Below are 14,001 nucleotides of genomic sequence, written 5' to 3'. Positions count from 1 at the left end.
ACACCTCAGTTTAAGAAATAATACAAAGGAAAACTGTCTGCATATGTTCAGAACAATTGTTATTTTGCCCCATGTATCTTCAATCTGCATTTGCTTGAATTGTGGAGGTGGAACCCATGGATACAGAATGCAATGTATATTCAGAAGAATTACTGCTACTATACTTAGCAGGTATGTAAAACTGCCTGTATATTCATCTTTGTTCCACAGAGCACAACACAATGAGCAGAATACAGAGAACCCAGAATGGCTGGATGAGTAAACCTCTGCTGTAGTGATCAAATGTTGCTGACTCTCTTGCTGTGGTCTTAAAACTAAACTTCTTTAGTTTGCCCCTGGAATTTCCACTGATTTCTCACCTCACTTCCCTAATTCTTCTCAAAAACAGACTAGGGGAAAGAGGTATTACATGGGTTAGCTTTTAAAGTACATACATACTTGCTAAATGAAAATTTTCTATTCTTCAGTCCTCTTTGAACCTTCTGAAAGCTACTAAAAATGTCTCTTTTCTGTAGAAAAATTACAGTAGGTTTCTTCAAATCTTGAGTTGACAAATTTCTTTTCACAGTAGTCTGTCAAAACATCAAACAATCCCTTTTCATAATGCTTCTTTAGCACAAATGAAGAAAGAACAATCTGAAATTCAACTGGAGCTCAGTAACACATTAAGATTTTATACTTAAATTAATCTATCTAAAATATAAATTAAATCTATCTAAAATATAGAAAACACCAAGTGTTGTGATCCTGAAAGATCAGAATGTATATAATTAGAGGAGGTCTAGGCAGATGGTGGGATGATGGTATTCCTGAGAGAGGAGCCTAGTTCACGCATCTTGAGGCTAGTTGGCTAAGATAGGTCCATGTTGTGGGTACTCACATGACGAATGGGACCCCTTTGCTCACTGTATCCCCATCTTGTATGTTTAGGTACTGAAAATTTCCATCTTATTTGATGCTGGCCAAGAAAGGAAGAGCAAAGCTCAAACCTCCTATAGTCAGTACTAAGATGCCTAGGTATTGAGCACATTTGATTCCCACAGATCACAAAACAAACATACAGATTGGAGAGAGCTTGACTCATCTACCTAGTATATTTCCTTACTCTTTATGACTAGAACACAGAAACCTGTGAGTGGCACAGCATGAAAGAAAAAGCTTTGTAAGAAGTACAGCTCCAATGTTACTATTGCTGTTATAATAATGATGAAAATTTTGTTCTAAAAAATCCACCTTAAAATATATTCTGAGAAAGCTAGCTTTCATATCAACCTCTACCTGCTATCTTATAAGAGAAGGCCACTAGTTCTTTCAAGGAAAATCCAGTGAGTCCAGACCCATGTAGTGGGTGCTCACTGATAAATTGGGGTAGGAGAGAGTTTATCTGAAGTTGTATTCACTGGGATAGAGCTGTGGTGACAAGAAGACAACAGAAGGGGACAAGAAAGGGCATTGGGTATTTTGTTTAGCCACAAAGCTGATACTTGTTAAAATAGTATAAGATATAAGCAGAACCACCCTCCTAAATGTAAAGCTCACTAAAAAATGAAAATGTGGTTTTGTTATTTTTAATAAAAGCCAAGAATTTCAAATTGGTAACATGTAGCATTAAAGTAAGCACTGAACCCTTCTGAATGACTACACAGGTTGCACTTTCCTAAAGGCAGCCATGGGTGGGAAAGCTCAAAGTCGAGAACATTAAGAAAAAGTCCTTTTTCATTACTGAAAAGCAAACCAAAATAGGTTTCCTACTGACTGAACTCCACAAGGGCTGGGCTTGTATTATATTCCTCTTTGTGCATATGCTACATAGAGCTACACAGCTTTTGTACATGCTGCTGATTATTATGAAGTTCCTTTATTTTTACATTCTCTAATTTTTACATGTCAAATCCTTGTTGTTCTTCGAAGCTTCAGTTTACCCATCTCTTCTCCTGGAAGATGTTCTTGCTACTTGCCTTCATCCTTCATGCAGTGCCAGTATAGTCCTCTCCAGTAAGACTGTGACTATCATCCTTATCAGTGAATGTTTGTTATACTGAGGAAGGGTCCTCACCTAGCTGTAGCCTAACAGATCCAACATCTGGAGCTATAAAAGGAAAGACTATCTTCTATCTAGAAGGATGGACTGTCCTGCTTACCATGCTCCCTGATAAGTCAGTATGTCAACAGAAAGGACACACAGATAACTCTAGAAGCAGCTTTAGCTACACAGAAAGCCAATACCTCTCTGAAGAGAGATGGCTATAAACCTACTTTGATAAAAGCAGTATGGTACTGGCAAAGAAACAGACCCCAGGATCAATGAACTGATTAGAAGAAGCAGAAACAACTCCAAACACACTCAGCCACTTTATCTTTGAGAAAGGGGCCAGAGGCCCTACTTGAAAGATAACCTCTTTTATAAATGGTACTGGAAAGAACTGGCTTTCCACATGGCAAAAACAAAAATTAGAACCATGTCTCTCACCATGAACCAAACTAAAATCAAAATTGATCAAAGTTCTAAATATTAACACAGAAAAACGAAATATGTTGGGAAGACAAAATAGGTAGAGCTTTTGAACACATAGGTGAAGGCAAAGAAAGATTTATGAACAGAACCCAGACCACAGGGAAATATAATGAAGAATCAACAACTTGGATCTCATCTTATATAAAAAAAAAACTTTTGCAGAGCAAAAGAAATCATCAACAGAGTGAAGAGACAAACCACAGAATATGAAATATATTTCCCAGCTGTTTCTCAAAGAATTAATGTCTAGAATATATAAAGAATTTTTAAAAATCAGAACTCCCCAATTTAAACACCCAATCAAAAAATGGTCATCTGAAATGAATATACAATTCTCAGTTGAAAAAATATAAATAGTAATTAAATATATGGAAAAAATATTCAGCATCATTTGTCATTCACAAAATGGAATTTAAAACAATGCTGATATTCCATCTCATTCTGAAAGAATAGCTATTATCAAGAAATCAATCAATAACAAATGCTGGAGGGGCTGTGGGGAAAAAGGAACCCTGCTCCAATGTAGGTAGAAGTGTAGACTGGTGCAACCACTGTGGAAATCAGTGGGGGAGAGTTGTCAAAAACTAGAGGTCCCATTTGATCCAGCTATTCCCCTTTTGGCATCTTCCTGACAGATTTAAAAACATCATACCACAGTAATATATGCACACTCATGTTTATAGCAGCACAATTTGTAATAGCTAAATCTTGGAAATAAACTTAATGCCCATTGACTAATTAACGGATAAAGGTGTGATATTTTTATACAATGGAAAACTTCTCAGTAATAAAGATACACTTGAGATATTACTAGGTAAATAGAGGGACCTGGAGTATATCTGTCACATATGTATAAATATTGCATTGTTTTACTACTGTGAGAAATCAAAAGTGTAAATAAGGACCAGAATGTATACTAGATATTATGAAATAGGAAGAAAATACTCAACTAGGAAGGAAAACAAGAGAGGAGTGAAAAGAAGGAAGACAGGAGAGAAAAATGACCAAAAAAGGAAATATGGAAACAAATCTTTTGGAAATAAGGAAGGGAAAGGGGATTGAGAAGGGGGCAAGAAATTGGGAAAGAAAAGAGAAATTGAGATGAGTTTTATGCAAGTACAAAGTCCCTATGTTGAACGTGGTCATGTATATTTAAAATATACCCATAAATTTACAAAAAGGAAAAACGTGGCAATAATGTTCACAAAGGTAATTTGCTTTTATTCCATCGGAAATGATTACTACCAAGAACTTTGCTTCTGAATCTGCCATACAAAATAGACAGATGATCTTACTTTTTAACTAGAGATATTCACTGAACTATATTTTCTATTCACTGAAACATATTTTCTACTTTTTATCAGGTTCAATTGAGAGGATTGTAGGAAATCAAACTTCTACTTGTTTACTCCCTACTTCAAGGTTCACAGGTCTTATTTTTCATCAGGGTATGCTTACAAACATGCACTTTCACATGCATCTTAATGCTTATGAATCTAGTAAGGCCATATACAGTTTAATGTAATTTTATGAAAATCATACAGGAATAAATTTTCCCCTCACTCTAAGGAAAGAAATAGCAAGTGGGGTTTAAAAAAAACTGTCAGCAAAACAAGCATTTCCCTTAACAAATGTCAATCTTTGGTAATTTTAACTAAATCTATGTCATCTCTTGAAACTTTCATTCCAAGGGATTTTAATTAAAAGGTCAAGAACACTAAAATATAACACAACATGTATTAGCACATCTTGGTTAAACAAAGAACACTTAGAGATACATTTTGTCAAGGCTGTAAAGATTCTTTATACCTCAGGCACTCAAATGAACTTCACTAATAGGTCTCTTAAGCTTTTGTTTTTTATGTGTTGTCTCCATGAAGTCTGCATTCTAAGTTTAATTGCACATGAATGAATTAAGCATCTAGGTGTGTGTGTGTGTGTGTGTGTGTGTGTGTGTGTGTGTACATGCACGCTTTAAGGATAGTCAGTGAATACAACTAAGAAGCAGAAACTAGACCTGAGAAAGGGAAAAATCCCTTTCTGCCTCTTGATTTCTGTTGGCCATTCTGAACATAGTTTATTATAAACTCTAACAATCATAAATCCCAAGCATTTTAGGCTTTCTCCAATATGAGAGTCAATACAAATATAACATGCAGATGAATAATTCACTTGTTGAAGGTCTGGACACAAGCAGTATTTCATGGGATCGTGTACTTTAAAAAGAAGTGCATTTATAAGTGCAAAAGCCTTCTATCATTAAGAGAAAAGTCACATTTGTTTGTAGAGACACCCTCCTTCATCAGTGCATGAAAAGTTAATAGTATTGCAAGGAGAGGCATTATATTCTAAACAACATAATGTACTGGGCCAACTCTGCAACTTAGCCCAGCCTATGAACAGTCCTGCATGAACTCTGTGGTTTTCAAGACTGTGCTTAAAAATTTCCCCCACACAGAAAACTCATGGCAATGCTGATCACTGCTCTGAAGATTTGCAGAACTGTTTTAAGTCTGGACATCCATAAATCTTCTCCATCCATAACTCCTCTTCTTCTTGATTCTATAAGACTGATAAATGTTAAGGGAATTGCATTGAAATCATTCCAAGCCTCAGTTTCTTGTCTATAAAATGGTAATATTAAGCCTGGCCTACCTTACCTCTTATAAGAAATACATAAAACATGTGCCCTGAAAATACTCTGCCCAAATGCCAGAATAACATTCCACCAGTATAAACAATCTATGTATTACACACTAGCAACTGATCATTCAGAAATCTTCCCAGGTTTCTCATCTAATGAGAATTCCTGGCCCAAGAATAGGGATTGTGTCCAGCTATACCAGGAAACATCCGTGTAGGTCAGCAGAGGGAGAGAAGAGTAAGATACTTGAAAATGTAGAAAGGACGCAAGCTTACCATGAAAGAAATTTTGAAAGTATGTCTCCAGTAGTGGTGAGCCAAAACAAAATTCTGGACTAAGTTGATAATCAATAAAGATATAATTTGTTTTAATTGTATACCCAGGAATTTGGGCCAATTTATTCTTCCAAATTACCTACTACAGTTCCAAACTGCCCTATTCTAGTTGGAGAAGTTATCTGAGAGGATAACTGTGGCTCGTGGCCATTCCAAAGGACTTCTGACCCTTTAGGGCCTGTAATAGGCATTGGACTCTCCAAAGTCAATTTGACTACTTGGATTAGCCTTAAATGTGCCTGAAAGGAATGACTCCCTCTCCCAAGACATAGTTAAATGGAAAAAAATGCTTGCTGTTACAATCTGTCTGAAATGAGAAATAGATCTGATTCAGGAAGCCTGTTGAAGTGTCCTGGGTTTACACTCAGATCTGGAGATGATCGTTATAGGAAAATATACAAAACTTGACCTCAGATATGACCTAGCACTTATACTTCATTCAGGTGACTTGTATTAGAACTATCATTTCACATATATTACTGTTCAGGGAACAGGGAGATGGCTCAGTAGAATAAGCGCTTGCCTGGCAAGAGCAAGGGCCTGAGTTCAATCCTCAGTTCTGCCCAAAAAACCCATAGATTACTGTTCAAAGATGAATTTTCCCTAAATTCCAGGTACAGTTTTCATATCAATGTGGTACTGTTTCTTGAAAATAAAATATTTTCAGCATAGAAGCCAACAAATAATTTTGAAGTATACTTATTTACATAATAAAATAGGCACAGCACCCTGATTTTTAAATATTCTTTTATGTGACTTTGGAAAATTACATTAGAAATGGCTCCACTTTTTCTGGAGTTTTTATAAATATTTCCTTAAAATATATCTTTAAAACTTGCTTTGTTTTGGAAACTACTCTCTTTAAAAGGATAGGAGAAGAATCTTGTACATTTTATGATCCCCTTTAGAGGCAACAAAACAACAGCCAAGTCCTCAGTTGATGGATGAGCCAATGAACTAACCTGGCTGCACATTGTAGTGGCCTGGGGAGCTTGTTAAATAAAATGGGGTGTGGGGGGGGGAGCTGTTCCCACATGTGCTGAATCAGAACTTCCAAAGGCAGGACCAAGGAATCTGTATTTTTAAATAGTTTCCAAACATCTGTAGTAGCTCTGTCCATGCTCAGGTACCATCTGTGCTCTAGTCTGCCCATTCTCACTCTCTTTGGCTCTGACCTTTCCTCTAAGCACCAGATAACCTCTCCTGGCATCTCCAGGGGCACCTGAAAAGCAACAAGGCCAAAACACTGAATCCTATCTCTTTTCCTCTCCAACATGCTCTTCCTTCAAGTCTAATTTCAGATTGCTTTTGTTAACATGGTGTATTTCAAAAAGCGGTATCAAGGTCTCTTGCATTTTAAGCTAGAACAATAACTTGCTCCCAAACTTACATACCTCAATCTGGCCTTAAAAACAATTTTAAACATCTAAACAAAACACCTTTTAAACTTTACCACTGTGAAATTCTCATTTGTTTCATATTATATTACTTTTTTAAAAAAAGTAATGTACCCCAGGAAACATCTCCATTTACAAAACTCTGATGTGTCTTATGGTATCTGGATGTGGAAATGGAATATTATAATTACATACTACATAAGTGTTGTAGGCAGCTAAATTAGGTAGATCTATTATAGGCAGCCAGACAGGGCTAGGCTCTCAGAAGGAGCCAGTATGGAAGACAAAATGCCTTGCAACTGTGGGAGAGACAGGCATCCCTGCTGTGGGCCAGACCTCAAGACAAAAGATCAAACAAATGCATACATACCTCCCTACAGATAAACATCAGGGATTGATATTCTAAATAGGTCTCTACCATCTAGAGAAAGCCAGGAGTCACTAATCTAAACTCCTACAGGAAAAGCCCCTGATCTATATTCATGATCCTTTGCTACATGACTCCTTCTCCATTTGGTCCTGGGTTTAATAAATTTTACCTGAGTAATCATGCTTGAAATCATTGGTAGGCCATAGTTTCATCTTACCTCATGCCCACCTTGTAAGTTTCCATGTTTTCCACCTTAGAATCACCTCACCTCATGGTTTTGCTCTATAAAAATCCCTACGAAAGGTAGATTCCTTGGCAACTTACTCGTGTCTCCTTCTGTCCCTCTTGGACAGAAGCTTTCTTTCCCCCAATAAATACATTCTGCTTTTAAACTCTGTTGTTCCTAAAATTCATCCTTTGGTTTTAGAGTACATGAACTTATGCCAGGTATCTTGGAGGTTGGGAGTTTCATTCCCTTATATCATAGGTATCCAATCAAATTGGTTCTGACTGCTGTATCAGTGACATCACAAAGGGATGTTTCATCATCAGTTTTTCTTTTTTGTTCCCATAATTTTATTGAGAAACAAATAGCAATGAGACAGTTTCAAATCAAATTGGTAGGATAGTTTCAATAATTAACACATTGCACACATTCTTCCTAGTGGTTAATTGCTGTACAAGATGTGGACATGATATCCTATTTACAAACACCATTAGAACAAATCCCTCTATTCATTAAGAGAATGTAACTATATATCTATCCTAACCACTTTGAATACACAGATACAAAATGGACATTCATTGGTATACCTTTTTTTTGTTAAGTTCCGTTATTTGAATATTATAGGTGTGTTAATTCAGCAAAATATTCTAAAGGAGTGCAGTAGCCCATAATAGCATTGGGTCTTCTGCTTCACTGGCAATGTCAGAAATTGTTGACCTGAGTCCCCTACAGCTCAACATAACAACATGGCTTTACTTCTTATATTTCGTTTTTATACTTTTCTGCTGGATGGTTAAGACCAAGGTAAAGCAGGACCTATGCAACAAGAGTTGTAGCTTTTGGGTCTCATAAGGTCAGTGAAATCCCCTCAGGATTCTTACACAAAAGCAGGCACACCTGCATAAAATTTTCTCTGGAGTTGTATTGGCCATAAAACAACAGAATCTAACCTATAACTTCTGGCTAATTACATGATCTATTATGTGTACTTGCAAATCAAAGGAAAATGAAAAGAGACCAAAAATCAAACAAATACAGCAAGTTGCCACGACCTTGGTCACAAACTGGCAGTTTCAAAAGCTGGGTCATTTATATCTATGGGACTTCATTCTTGAGCACTCCCCATCACTCATCCCCAAGTAACCCCAACCTATCTCATATTAGCAAATACATCCAGTTGCATGCCCTGTCCTGCATATTCCTCTTGCAGACCCCTCTTGCAGAAAGCTTCAGGAAAAGAAGTGAGCCCATCAGCAATGGGAACTGAGGCAGTCTAACACTTGGGGACAGTGTAATATAAATTCAGGTTATAGGTCAAAATTAGAGCTAGATGCAGGAGAGCTTCTCTGTGAAACTGTCACTAGTGAATTCTGCCTTGTCTGTCTTATAATCCACAACTCCCTATTCTCGATTACAAAATAAAATGATACAGTTGGAAAAAGCCCAAGCTTTGGAATCAGCCTGAACTATTCTGCTTTGCCGATTATTGTTTACAACTCTAAGCAAATTTCTTAGCTTCTCTGACACTCAGCTTCTTCTTTTATAAAGAAATGATAATGAAGGGAGCAGCAGCACCACATCGCAGATGACTGACAACAGGAGGTTGGTGAAAGAGCTTGGCGAAATACGCAATTAACAACTTCCAAAATATTCAGGTTGATGACGCCAATTTAATGAATTGGCAGGGCCTATTGTTCCTGATAACCCTCCTGTTAGACAAAGGGGCCTTCAGAATCAAAATCAACTTTCCAGCAGAGTGCTCATTCAAAGCGCTGAAGATCAGGTTTAAAGCACATATCTATCACCAGAACATCAATGAAAAGGGATACATCTGTCTGCCAGTAGAGTGCTGAAATGGGACGCTATCAACTAAAACTGATCAAATAATCTATTCTCTCAAATAATCTAATCTCTCATGACACTTATGAACATGCCTCAGTTCCAGCACCCACTTTTAGTTATCCAACCTGAAGAATAAAAATTGCAAAATATTCTGTAAGACTGTTAAGAACTACGGCAAAAAGCTACTCGTGGGCTAAGATTTGCTGTGAATGTTTCCAGAAAGCATGAACAGGTACCCTGAGTAGTACATTTAGGCATCTTGTAAAGTAAGATGAGAAAATTGAGACAGGCCACCACCTGGCATTTGCTCGTGGTAGTTACTAACCTTGTACAGTTTTTTAATCAAAATTATTTCTACTAACCTGTTAAAATTTAAAAATCCAAAGGGCCGGCCCAATAGCTCAGTGGATTAAAGCACCTGCAAGCAGGTGCAGGGACCAGGGGTTTGATCCCTGGGCCTGCCGTACTGGCACCGGCCCCGACCCCAGGGTACACTAAGAAGGCAGTTGAGACTGGGCATGGTGGCGCGTGCCTGTAATCCCAGCTCTTGGGAGGCTGTAAACAGGTGGATCACTAGGAGTCCAATTTAGTAGTGAGACCTTGAACAACCTGTAGACCCTTCCCTAGAATACAAAAAGAAAAAGAATTTAAAAATCCAGATGTTTGAAAAGGGATGGAAGAGATGAGATTGGCAGAGGGAAGGGAGGAGAGAGAGAGGAAGAATAGTTATAGTATTAATAGCACCTAATTCCTAAGGTTATTGAGAAGAGTTAGTGAAAAATCACATATAAATTGCATGGCATATAGCAGGTCCTATATAAATAGTATTTATTATCTTAATTATCATCACTACAACGACAGCTGCCACCACCATCATCATGAAGAATTAATTTATGTTTCTATTTTAAACTATTATTTCACAGTATTAGGTTGACATATATCAAATGGCCATTTCTGTAGATTTAAAAAGTCAATTATCAGCAATTTGATGTGGTTCATCCTAACATTTTAAAAAGTCTGTCCTAGGGAAAGACTGTACTATGTTTGAAATACGAATAAATGTGGCAAAGACACAAAGACACACAGCCTGGTTCTTTGGGATTAAGGAAAGTGAAAGATTTCATGTGGTTCCAGGATGACTACCTGGTGCTTAGTGCAATGAAATAAAATTTCTATGGTTCTCTATGACACAGGGAACAAAAGCAGAATGGGGGAACTTTCTATCTCGTTTTCATTTTTGTTGCTGTAGCTTCATACAGACCCATAACAATGTGATTTTTTTTTCTCCTTTTGCAACATGACAAAGTCAAAAGAGTTGGAAGTGGCTATTATCAACATTAATCAGGAGTGATAAGATCATTTACTGAAATCTTAAAATTGTATCCCTATGCTAAAATTGTTTGGTCTATCTTTGAGGAGAAGTAACAACCAAAGTAATGGAATAGTGACCAAAGTTGCCCATTCTTCATCTCAGGTAATGATCTATGTCAGTAGTCAAGTTCAGTTTGAAAGTTATGTGTGGTTCAATTGTGAAGAAATGCCTGGTCTTCATTTCTCACTCTAATCAATGCTGTTGTTTACATCAAAATAAATTTACATCAAAATAAATTAGGCAGATTTTGAAAACATCTCAAGAGGTGATTGTGAAAATTTGGATCACTTACTGTCACACCATGGAAGTCATGGGTCAGGAGTTATCCCTTACCAATATATAAGAAGGGTTTGTGTCTCTCAGATCAGCAATGGCCTCCTGAGGATTCATTCTGAGGGTTGATTTAAGGCAAAGACAAAGGAGTGAGAAACGAATTCTACAGCACCTTCACAATTCAACAAACACTGGGTGAAAAGGTTTGAACCTAACACATTTGTTTAAGTAACAGGCATAGGGAAAAAGAAATAAGAATCTCTAAATGGTGTGCTTGCCAAATCAGGCGGATGCTACCCTGTGGTCACACAAGAAGCTCTTTCTGCACTGGAAAAGGGTGACAAAGGGACAGGCCTGATGAAGAATCATTCCTGCATATATACAAAGATTAACATCACTGATACGCATTAGGGTATCAATCATGTGGCCAGGCACTATGTTCAAGATATGAACAAATGTGGAAAGATAATGTCAAGTAGTAAAGCTAATTTCCCTTCATTCCCGATGGTCATGGTGGTCTAGGTGTGATCTCTGGAATTGCAGCAACAGCAATACCTGGGAGCTTCTTAGAAATGTGAATTACTGAGACCCACCTTAGACTGGCTGAGAAAATTCTAGGGGTAGGGGCCCAGACATCTGTGTTTTAACAAGTCCTCCAAAGATATATATACAAAATAGTTAGGATAGATATAAAGCTACTTTCTCTTAATTCATTTTTTTTGGCAGTGGCACTTTCACTACAAAATAATTTATTACAACACAGCTTCAGCTCAAGACACCTATGTACAAGCACATAGCATTTCTGACTACCCTAAAGGACACTTTTCCCCGCCTTGCTTTGCGGACTTCTATCAAATCTTGCAGATACTGAATCTCCTTGGCCAGAGAATCAGCCTTCTCTTTCAGAGCCTCATTTTTCTTTTCTAGTTCTTTACACTCACCAGTGAGGGCCTCCTGCTCTGCCCGCTTCTTCTGGCAGTACCTGGTGGCTGCTGTCGTTTTGCTCCATTTTTTTCAGCTTCTTATCCAGCTTTTGACCCTTAATTTTGGCTGCTACCACCTTCTCTCCAGGGAGATCATAAGGTTTGGGGCGGGAACAAGGAACACCTGGGGATGGCAGGCTCCTATTTGGAGAGCCCCTGGAAGTAGAGGGGCTGTGCTGGGGAGAACCAGGGTATGACTCAGGGCTCATACAGACGCCACTGTCATTATCTGAGGGGGCATCTTCCTCCTTCACACACTGAGGAACCAAGGTAACATAAGCAACAGAGTCAGATTTCCTATCGCCTTCAGAAATATCCACCTCACTGCCTAGCTCTAAGCTAAAGGAATGATCTGGAGTGGAGGACAGAACTCCTGTGGAAAGGGGAAGAGGTTGCAAGAAGACGAAAGGGGCAACCTGGTCAGTGTTTGTTAAACTTTCTGGAATATGGCCAATTGGGCTCACTGCCTGGGGGGGATCCTTGTTAGTCTCCTGGACTAGGGGGGCAAAGAGATCACATGTGTCATCCAACGTGGCCAAAAGCTCATCTGGCATGGCTTACAGGTCATCTATGCTCAACAGGGCATCAAAATCAAACTCCTTCAGATCCATTTTCTCCAACATCCAATCTGTCCCAGAGAAGGCATCCTCCTTGCCAGTGTCCAAGGCACTGACCACCAACTCATCCACAGCCAGCCAAACGGAGGAGCCTGCCTTAGCCTTGTCGCCAGAGAACCCATGAGGTTTGAAGTGCTTGGCCACCTCCAGGTAGTCACCTAAGAGAACTAAGTTTTCTTCAGCCCCCAAACCCGACTGGTCAAAGGGGGACATTAAGTCCCCCTCAACACCTCGCTGCTCAGGAAGCTCATCTCAGCCATGTTGTGGGGCTTTGCTGGAATCAAGGAATGTGCTTAATTGGAAGATGTCTTTGTCGGTTACAGTAATGCTGCTGCTGAATGCTGTGAGAAGCGCCATGGCTTAAGCCACTGGGGGTTGCCGCTACAGAGCCTGATGCTGCTGCCACCGCTGCTGCAAAAGCCAATGCTGTCACAGGCACTACTGCCTCTAATACACCATGGTGGCCGTGCACCCTGAGTGAGGGGAGGAAAGAGACAGGACCGCAGAAGACAACTACATCTATGGCAGGAAGAAGCAGAAATCTTTCTCTTAATTCAATGAGAAGAAAGATTTGTACTAATAGTGTTTGGACAGGATATCATGTCTGCATCTTGTACTGTGAATAACTAGGTTGAAGACAAAATTATGCAATGTATTAATTATTGTAACTGTCCTACTAACCAGTTTTGAAGCTATCTCATTGTTTTTTGTCTCTATAAAATTAATTTAAAAAAAACAAAGATTCAAAAGCAAGATCAAGTCTGAGAACCACCAATGTGCTGCACTGTTATCTCTAGCTTGGTTCCCTACCTCACAAACATTTCTACTGATCCAAAGCAACTTCCGAACCAACAGAAAGCAACTCTGTTAACACTACCAGCCAACTGCTGAAGGATAAGACACTAAAATGACATTGCTATGACTTGGGTACACTCCCAAGAAAGAATCATGAGAGTAGCTTGAGAATAAGGAAGAGCTCGTGCCCTTAAAACACAAACATTAAACATAAGACAGGGCCTACAGGCTTGTTCCCTAGAACAAAGGCCTTGCTTAAGGAAAACCAAGCCCTCAAGACAAGGAGAAATTCAGCAAACTGCCTTTCCTTTTTAGTCTCAGTTTTCAAAAGAAATTCGTATGTGTTTGAGGAAAGAAAATGTGTGTGGGGAGGAGTTGTATTGCTAATCACAAAACACAAATCAAATCTTCAAATGCTTCATAAATAGAAAAATGAGGGCCTGGGAGATGGCTCAGTAGAATAAGTGCTTGTCTGGCAAGTGCCAGGGCCTGAATTCAATCCCTGGTTCAAAAAAAAAAAGTGAAAAAAGACATTTAGATTTGGGACCTGGGTGATGGTTCAGTAGAATAAGTGCTTCCCTGGCAAGTGCAAGGACCTGAGTTCAGTCCCTGGTTCTGCCAGGGAAGCGCTT

The 14,001-nt window shown here is 38.7% G+C and overlaps 1 protein-coding gene and 1 pseudogene across 1 annotated transcript in view; both read right to left on the bottom strand.

Annotated features, from left to right (window-relative positions):
- Positions 1-14,001, bottom strand: part of Gpc3 (glypican 3) — a 515,396-nt gene that overhangs the window by 318,421 nt on the left and 182,974 nt on the right. The gene's annotated exons all lie outside the window — the stretch shown is intronic.
- Positions 11,740-12,991, bottom strand: LOC105742624 (annotated as a pseudogene).

This window comes from Octodon degus, unplaced genomic scaffold (genome assembly GCF_000260255.1).
Source record: "Octodon degus isolate 3935 unplaced genomic scaffold, OctDeg1.0 scaffold00063, whole genome shotgun sequence".
NCBI lineage: Eukaryota > Metazoa > Chordata > Mammalia > Rodentia > Octodontidae > Octodon > Octodon degus.
Note: the sequence above shows the minus strand (reverse complement) of the source record. Positions and strands in the feature narration are given on the sequence as shown.